The following is a 9,692-nucleotide window of genomic DNA, read 5'->3' on the forward strand; positions in this document are numbered from 1 at the left end:
AAAAATGACAGATTTTGAGAGAATTAAGCGTCCGATTTGAATGATTCAAAAAATCTTCCTGCTTGTTTTAATAAAATAATTGATTTTGAAAAAAAAATTGTTTCAATTTTTTTTTTTCAAAAAAATTTTTATGTATATCGAAAATAATTCAGATTTTATTTTTAATTCTGACTAAAGTTCTAATATACTTTAAACAAATAATTTCAACTTTGCAATTCAGTTTATATAATACTTATAAATATTAGACAATATTGCAATATTTATAACAATCTATTTTAAAACATTTAATATTTCTCGATCATCGATCATTTCGTTACGGTACGGGAAGTTCCAGCAATTTGCCTTGAGGCACGATGCCATACACCCCACTAGTTTAATATCAGTAATTGGACGTATTATTATATGCAACAACTAATGACAGAAACCTAATATTTTCATTCTAATTCATATATTAAAAAGAAAAATCTTACCATTGGATATAACAGGATAAATCCAGATTACAAGAACAAACAACACCAAAACTTTTATCACATAATTAATATGTAATTAGCCCACAATAAATATTTACACAAAACTGGGTCACTAACATTAAAACTCTCGTTTATAAATTATACAGAGATTAAAATTCTACACTAAAATCACGACAAATTCTTCTTCATTGTTCTGATCACAAGAACATTTCAGAATAAGTTCAAACGAAATGTGCGGACTCGGCGATGTTTGGTATTCAACTAATGTTGATATGCGTTGACGACAGTTAAAAATGTACTCGTTCTAAAATTACGCAAAACAAGAACCATTACGATGTTAGACAAGAGCGAATTATTTGGGAAACGTCCGTTGTTTACAAACAATATCAAAACTGTTTGTTTCATAACATTTCGCGTAATATTAGTACAAAATATAGTTACAGATAAGAGCCAATTGAATTATCTCCTAAGAACGTTTCTTATAGTATAGGTCGGAAACTTTATCTGCACATCGGCACAATTTCCAAATTAAGCAAGTTTGCCATTCTACCAATGTCTTTCTTTCATTAATCTTCTAGTCAGATGTAAAAACTTCTAATTAACCTAAAGATGTCGACTTTATATATTATTAGTGAAAATATTTTATATTATTAGTGACTAATTATATTATTGGCGTATTAGTGAGAGTATAAAGATTATGTATAATACATCCAAACTAAAGAATAATTACATTACATAATTAAATAACGTGTAATCACAACATACATATGTCAATACTAAACATACATATATGAATACTTAAATTAAGAGAATTCAATATATAGAAGAAATTATAAATTTTACTGGCGCATTTATAATACTAACAAAAACTATAATTTAAACCGCAGAAATTAAAAAAAAGTTATAATTTTAAAATATTAAAGAAAATCTATTTCAAATTGAAACGCTGAATTTAAAAAGTTTTCCTAAAATCTCGTGTAAAATACATATTTATTATATCGAACGTGAAAATTGCATTTTCATTTATGTATACATACATATATCCTTATACTTGGACTCGCATAGTCCTAAAAGTCCTTTGTTATTAAAATTTCTAAGCATTTACTCCCCATTTTCCATTTTCTTTATTATAATTAGTATATATTTCTTAAACAAGTTCCATTTCAACTAAATCAGCTCGCCATATTTCACCAATAACGCCCAATAATTAATTTAAACTTTCGTGAGTTTACTCTTATGGGATTAAACAATAAATAATTTCTATTTCGATAATAAATTATAAATTTCATTTCCGAACCTCGTTTTGTCGCCCCCTAAGGCGTGCGCCCGCATTTTTTGCAAGCATTGCATTTAAGGTAGGACCGGCCCTGGGTGCATATACCCATACACAAAAGAAGTTTATAGCATATATCAAAATTACTGAACGATTTTTGTTTTATGGATTCTAATTTAATAAATATAATCATATTGCTTATGCTGTTAGGTTCATAATTATTTCCAGTTTTTCTCTCGGATTATTTTTACTTCCAATTAAACTCATTCTATTGCAAATGAGTCATTATTATCTGTAGCTCTAACTTTTGCTGTGAACCTTTTATGAAAATATAATAGTGGAGAATTCTCCCACTAGTTTTTAAGTGGTTACAGTAAAGAAATTTACTATTTGAAAACCACTTTTGTGGTGAATATATTAACTTGAGTGAGAATCATAAGAATAACCGCCGATTCTACCGTAAAATAGACCAATGTTATGGCAGGGCTATGTTGCACTGCATTTTTTCATATAAAATGGTACTAAGAATTTTCAAAATGCTATGTGGTTGCTGTGCAGTCAGTTATAAAACCTACCCTAGAAATCGCAGAAATTTCAAAAAAATAATTTTATCATAAATATATTTTTCTGATGTGCCGTAATAATTCACGAAAAAAGTGGCATTTTCTGTATAAAACTCCTGATCGCACAGCAAATACATAGCATTTTGACAGTTTTTAGTAACATTTTATATGAAAAACGCATCGCAACATAACTTGCCATAACATTGGTACAATTAGCCGGTAAATTATATTACTATTTGTCCTAGTAAAATATTGGCAAAAATAATCAAACTTTACTATAATGTGTAATATCAATAAAATTTACCTCAGTTTTTGTTTTACATACAGTACATGCTAATAAAATCAAATTAATTTAGTTTGTTTAATTTTAAAATTTCATAATAATTTATATTATTCTTTCGCAGCGCTTCCAATTGAAGTATCATTGAGAACTGAAAACTTTTTAAGAAATGTTATTTAAGAAAAAATCAGAAACCACAAAAATATAGACAAACTCGGATAGATTATAAACAAAACAAAAACTTTGCAAAATACCTATTATTTTTATAAATGAAAGACAATGGTGCAAATTTATGTTGTACATTCATCATACCCGATTAGCAACGGGTACGATCCAAACCTCTGCAAACTCGATATCAAGCAGTATGATTTCAAATTTCAACTTGAGGTTATAGATCTCAAATATAATTTAAAATGAAAATCGCCTTTTGCTATGCTGCATCATTTTCAAGACAACACTATGAGTAATTTATAGTACGCAATAGAAGCAAATAAAAGTGGTTAACCACTGGGTTGCCCTCCATTAAATAAAAAATTAGGCGCTGTCCATTAATTGGGGAGGATGAAATGGGGAAAAAAAGTTTGTCAAAAACTTCAGGAAATAATAAAAGAGGAAGGGTGAACTAGTAAGTTTGCATAAAAAAATCTCAAAGCAAACACTCCCTAATATAATATAATATAAATGTCATTGTAATTCACAAAACTATTTGATTGAAGTCACTCTTCACATTTCACTTTTATTCATTTTATTTGCACAGAAACATTTTGTATACTAAACCGCGTTAATGTGTATAAATTATTAGTACAAAGTCCATCACATGCTTTATTTATCTAATTAACACTGATTCACTAAAGCTGCAGAATCACCATAATAGGAAAATATTATTCGTAGATATTAAAGCGAATAATATTAGAAAACTAGTTTGCAAATAATATCATAGATCAACAGAGAAATAATATCATGTATATATATATATATATATATATATTATATATATATATATATATATATATATCAATATCACCGATACTGCGCCTTCGAAGGTCGCTTGACTTCTGATTCGAATCCACTGTCCCAAATTAATCGAGAACTACTTGACTACTATACTGCTATGATTGCATTTTTTTTTGTTCACCTCGTAAGTTAATAAGATTTTCATTTATAATAATCTTGCAAATGTTGATAGCATTTGTTTATATTTTATTTAAAAAAAACTATTTGAAGGTCAATATAGTAATGACATAACTTTTGCGGTCGATACGAAGATACATAATATTGTCCAACACATTTTTTAATGAACCGTTACTTAATGTCACATGTGGATTTGCATACATAATCATTATGAGATTTTTATATAAGCAAAAAATTTAATGATGAATATTTTAAATTAAATCTTCATTGTCTTTCACACAATACTATGGAATGTAATTGTGAGTAGTAGTTTAAATATTTAGTTTAGATATTTTGTATATTAAAATAGTTTAGTAACAAAAATAACAAGTGTCACAGTGCCTTAAGGGAAATTGCTGAAACTTTCCGTTCCAAACATTAAATTTTTAAAAAAGATTCAATTTTGTTTAAAGCTTTAAAAAAATTAGAATTAAATTTTTAAAAAAGATTCAATTTTGTTTAAAGCTTTAAAAAAATTAGAATTTTGAGATTTAAAAGTTTTTAAAAAAGTGCACTTTTTAAAAAATATTTTTTTTTGTTATTTTGAAATATTTTTGATATTTTGTATTTTTTTCAAGCAATCGCGATGTATTAGCTGAGTAGAAACAAAATATCGAAGCGCGTAAGCGCCACAGAATCCACAAAAATTGTATTCAAATCTCTATAAAATATTTAATTATTTGATGTGCATACGTCTAATGATGATTTTTGACCGTTGGCATTTTTTACTTTTTTTATTGTATCTCGGAAACCCCTAAACCAGTCTCTCTATTAAAAAAAATTGTTCATTTGTTCCTTACGTCAATACAAATAAAATGTTTTTTGAATCATTCAAATAGGACGATCCGTTCTCTCAGAAACTCAAATACATTTTTTGGAACTTTCCTCCCTGTATCTTTGAAACGGCTGGACCTGCCTTTACCAAAAACAAATCAGCACGTCCCTTATCAATAGGTTTCGAATAACTTTTGAATCATTCAAATCGGTTAACCCGTGTTCTCTAAATAGTCGACAAAAAATTGTATCCGCACATACACACACACACACACATACACACATTCACACACACACACATACATCGATTTTTTTCAAGGTATGCCAAAATGTTCAGAAACCTTTGAAAAGTAAATATATGTAAACATTTTCATTTTCGATTTTTTGCAATTACTAGAACTACCTACGGAAATTTAATAAATGTAGGTAAATTTTTGTTAATGCAAACCTACCGTTACAATAACAAAATGTAATTTACTTTGCGTTACTATTATATGCTTTATGATTTCAATAAGAAATTCGTTTACAATATAACAATAAAAAATGAAAGTGCAAATGTATCAATATTTATGTGAATATAAAACTCATATTCATGTAACTTTAATTAGAACTATAAAGCATTAATATAATATACCCATAGCTGGGCATTAACTCGTTAATCCGTTAATCGTTAATTAACGAAGTTAACATTTTGATTAACGGATTAACTTTTAAGTTAACTTTTAAAAATGTTAACGGACACGTTAACTTCCGTTAAAATGCGAGAAGTCCGTTAATCGTTAATCCAATGCCTACTATTTACCGCACGGCACAGCTTTAGCCAATGCCTTATTAAATGGCATAGAGAAAAGATTTGGACTACTCCTGAATGATGAACAGTACAACTTGCCGCGGCATTTCACCAAAAGTTTCGGTTAATGTGGCTGGAAACGTATGACAGCAGTAGAGAGGAATGCAGTAAGAAAATGCATGAAAAAAAGGGTAGAAGATGCCTTATGGCAAGAAGCAGCGAAAAATTCAAAGGACAGAGATAGTTTAAGTGGCGGAGGGAGCAATGCGAGTAACAACGATGATGACGAGGAGGAAGACTTTTTCAATTCTGTCACTCAGTCTATAGAAAAACCAAAGAGCTACAAACTCTTTAAAGAACTAGCTGTAAGTGGAATTCTGTCTTAAGGCAATTAAGGCATTGTGCCTTAAGGCAAATTGCTGGAACTTCCCGTACCAAAAATTATTATTTTTTTATAAAACGATTAACATTTTTGAAAAAAATTTACTTCAAAGAAATAAGATTTTTGACAAACAATTAGACAAAAAATTAATTTTTTTTGAAAAAAAATGTTTTCTTTATTTTGACATATTTTGGAAGATCTGAACTTTTTTTCAAAGCAATTTTACTGCTTTAGGAGTGCATAGAGACAGAATATAAAGCGCGTAAGCGCCGCGTCGCTGTCTAAAGGATAAACATTGGTACGGAACCCATAGGAATGTAAATAAAATTTATACTTATTGTTAAAATCTCTATAAAATATCTGATAATTTGATGTGCATATGTCTAATGATCATTTTGACCGTCAAATGGCATTTTTTTTTACTTTTTTCATTAGATCTCCGAAACCGCTAGACCTGCCTTCATGAAAAATTGATCAGTTCTTCATAATTGTCAATACAAGTAAAATGTTTTTTGAATTATTAAAATCGGACGCTCCGTTCTCTTAAAAACTGAGTTAACGTTTTTGGCTCAATTTTGCCCCATATCTTCGGAACGGCTAGACTTGCCTTTGCCAAAAACTAATCAGCACGTCTTCTTATCAATACGAATCGAATGTTTTTTGAATTATTCAAATCGGTTGATCCGTGTTCCCGAAATCGTCGACGAAAATTTGTATCCGAATACACATACATACACACACACATACATCCATTTTTTCTAAGGTATGCCAAAATATTCAGAAACCTTTGAAACGTCGAGAAATGCAAAATTTTCATTTTCGATTTTTTGCGATTACTATAACTTGCCCTACGGGAAGTTAAAAAAACTCTTTCCCTTTATTTAGAAAAAAATTCTTGTAAAAGCAATATGCAATCATAAAAACGGAAAGTTGACCAAAAGCGTTAACACGGTATGTGATAATTGTGCCATTTTCCTTATACACACGGAAGTGTGCATAAAACGCGCGAGGGGTTAAATTACACATTTGAATTATACAAGTATTTTGTTTTATTCATAACCTGTTAACTTCCAGAACCTAAACTAATAAGTTTTTTAAGTTCACTAACGCAACGATATAAAAATGTAATTTTACACATATTAACGGATTAACGATTAACGTTAACTTGCGTTAATTCTTCCAAAATGTAACGCTTTAACGTTTAACGAAGTTAACTTTTTTTGTAGCGGATTAACGATTAACGAAGTTAACTATTTGATTAACGGTGCCCAGCTATGAATATACCTTATTTCACGTGTAAATATACAAACGATAATTATGTATTTAACTAAGATACACTTAATTGGAATCACAAAACATATCATATTATAATTATTACGCTGTTTTTTTTTTTCATATTTCAGTTAATACATAATGTAAATATTTTTATGTAATTTGATCCGTTGCATAATGCTTCCAATATGACGCACAGGAATTTAGTTTTATAATTAGCAAAAAAAATAAAAATTAGCAAATTAATGTACTTTATTTAGCATAAACTTATATTATGTTATTCAAGAAATATTTAAAATTAGTGACCCTCTTCATTCCGATACCCTCTTCTCAAAAATTTTTGCAATCATCATATTTTTTTAGCAATTTTGTTTCATAAATATGCAACTATCCAACTGATATAATTTAATTATCAGATTACAAATTAATATGAAATATTATGTAAAAATATAAATGATAAATATTTTTTTTATATCTTTTCAACATTTTTGATTTACTTTTATATATAGCATTTTGGAAATAGTTGAAAGATCCCCTTGCAACAGTGCTCCGCAGGTTGGAAACCACGGCATTAGAATGCAATAGTGGAATCAAAATGGTTCAATCATAAATAATATAATATGAATATATTATATTCTAATATTGTCCAGGGAATTCAATTCAAATTACCCCTAAACGCCTGAACAATATCAGAATATATAATATATAATATTCAAGTAAAGTACCTTACAGTCGATACTTGAACCTTCAAATGTTATTACCTTGTTTTATGCAGACTCTCAAAACTGAACATGAATACATATTATGCACTTTAATTATAACAGGATAAGTTATGATAAAAAATCTTCAGTGTTTTTATTTGAAATTTGCTTTTGAAATTTGACATTTGTCGATCGTTTCGCAATTTTCCGCTATATGGCACCCGTATTTTATGTTCGCCATTTTGTTCCAATGGCTATGACAGCAATGCTTTGAGGTTATGTGTATATTTCAAACTATGTATTTTTATAACTTCACAAATATTGTTCAATTATTTAATATGCAATTAGATGTTAATTAGAGTGAACACAATATAAATAATACAAAAATGCGTTCAAGTATGCCTTTCTGGTATTACGACAAGAAGGAAATCCGCAATAGTCCTTCTTGTCAGGATGGAATTGATTTCGATACTGAAAGCCGATACCGAAAGGAAGGAACTAGGTTTATCATAGATACTGGAACAAAAATGGACCTCGGATATAATACAATGGCGACAGGTGTAGTTTATTTTCATAGGTTTTATATGTTTCATTCATTCAGAACATTTCCAAGATACGTCACTGCATGTTGCTGCCTGTTACTAGCAGGAAAAGTTGAAGAAACGCCTAAAAAGTGCAAAGACATAATAAAAACTGCTAAAGGTTTATTGCCTGAAGACAAGTTTGCCGCATTTGGTTCAGACCCCAAAGAAGAGGTCCTTACATTAGAGCGAATATTGCTGCAGACAATTAAGTTCGACTTGCAAGTAGATCACCCTTATGCATACTTGCTTCGATATGCAAAGTGTCTCAAGGGTGATAAAAATAAATTACAAAAAATGGTACAAATGGCTTGGACTTTTGTGAACGATAGCTTGTGCACTACATTGTGTTTACAGTGGGAACCTGAAGTTATAGCAGTTGCTCTGATGTACTTAGCTGGTAAGCTTAGTAAATTTGAAGTTACAGACTGGAACGGAAGGACTACAAGACATACACGTTGGTGGGATATGTTTATAGAAGATGTTACATTAGATTTGTTAGAAGACATATGCCATCAAGTTTTAGATTTATACTCACAACCAAATCCTACAACAGTGCCAGATAGTCCACCATTACCTGCAAAACCCAAAACCCCTGAAAGAGCTAAAACTCCTCCCCCATTACAACCTCCACCTCAACCACCGTTACTGCCTAAAAACGGTGAGATAGAGAATGCACAACCTATTAAATCATTAGCTGCAAGTTCTGTCTCTAGACCTGAGGTACCTGCATATCACATTCCATATACAGGAGTACAATATCCGGCTGCATTTACAGCACCAATAGCAGGACCTCCAACAGTTATACCTCCGGCTTCAATACCTCCTGTTCATCCCCATCAGCCACCTGTAATACCTCACCAACCTCCGGCACCTCATCCACCTCCCGCTATGCCACATCAACCACCAGCAGCTTATGGATCTTACGCACCACCACCCATGCCTCATTATGGAAGTATGCCTCCGGGTTATTACCCACCAGGCCCTCCTGCCGCAAGACCCTATTATCCTCCTCCAAATCCTTAACTACAAAATTTAAAAGCTGGAGGATAATTTGAGTGTTGCATTTTTAATAAATAATATGAAAAAATGAAACTATTAAGTAGTTTGAATAAACATTTCAGAAAACGAAAACGTGAAACCAGTATCTTCACAAAATGTACACAAAAGGACTTTTATGTTACATATATGCATGAACAAAATAATGACCTAAAATAGTGTGCAAGAATAATTTATTGTAATATATATGAATGCTTAAGTTCATAAGAAATTAATATTTGTATCTAATTTGTTTTATTTATAGTTCTTTTGTAAGTAATAAAATGAAGAAGAAGTTGTAGCTTGTAGATTTTAAATTTATTGTGATATAATTTTTCCATGTTTTTGTTTTGTTTTCATTTATCAGAATTATGAATTAAATATAAAGTTAGTTAGCT

The 9,692-nt window shown here is 29.9% G+C and overlaps 1 pseudogene; it reads left to right on the top strand.

Moving 5' to 3' along the window:
• The first annotated feature begins 7,961 nt into the window (after nt 1-7,961).
• On the top strand, nt 7,962-9,309 carry LOC113370369 (annotated as a pseudogene).
• The last annotated feature ends 383 nt before the right edge of the window (nt 9,310-9,692 follow it).

The sequence above is a fragment of the Ctenocephalides felis genome, unplaced genomic scaffold (assembly GCF_003426905.1).
Source record: "Ctenocephalides felis isolate EL2017-DRISC unplaced genomic scaffold, ASM342690v1 CF-g0.4_SCAFFOLD_01492, whole genome shotgun sequence".
Taxonomy (NCBI): Eukaryota; Metazoa; Arthropoda; class Insecta; order Siphonaptera; family Pulicidae; genus Ctenocephalides; species Ctenocephalides felis.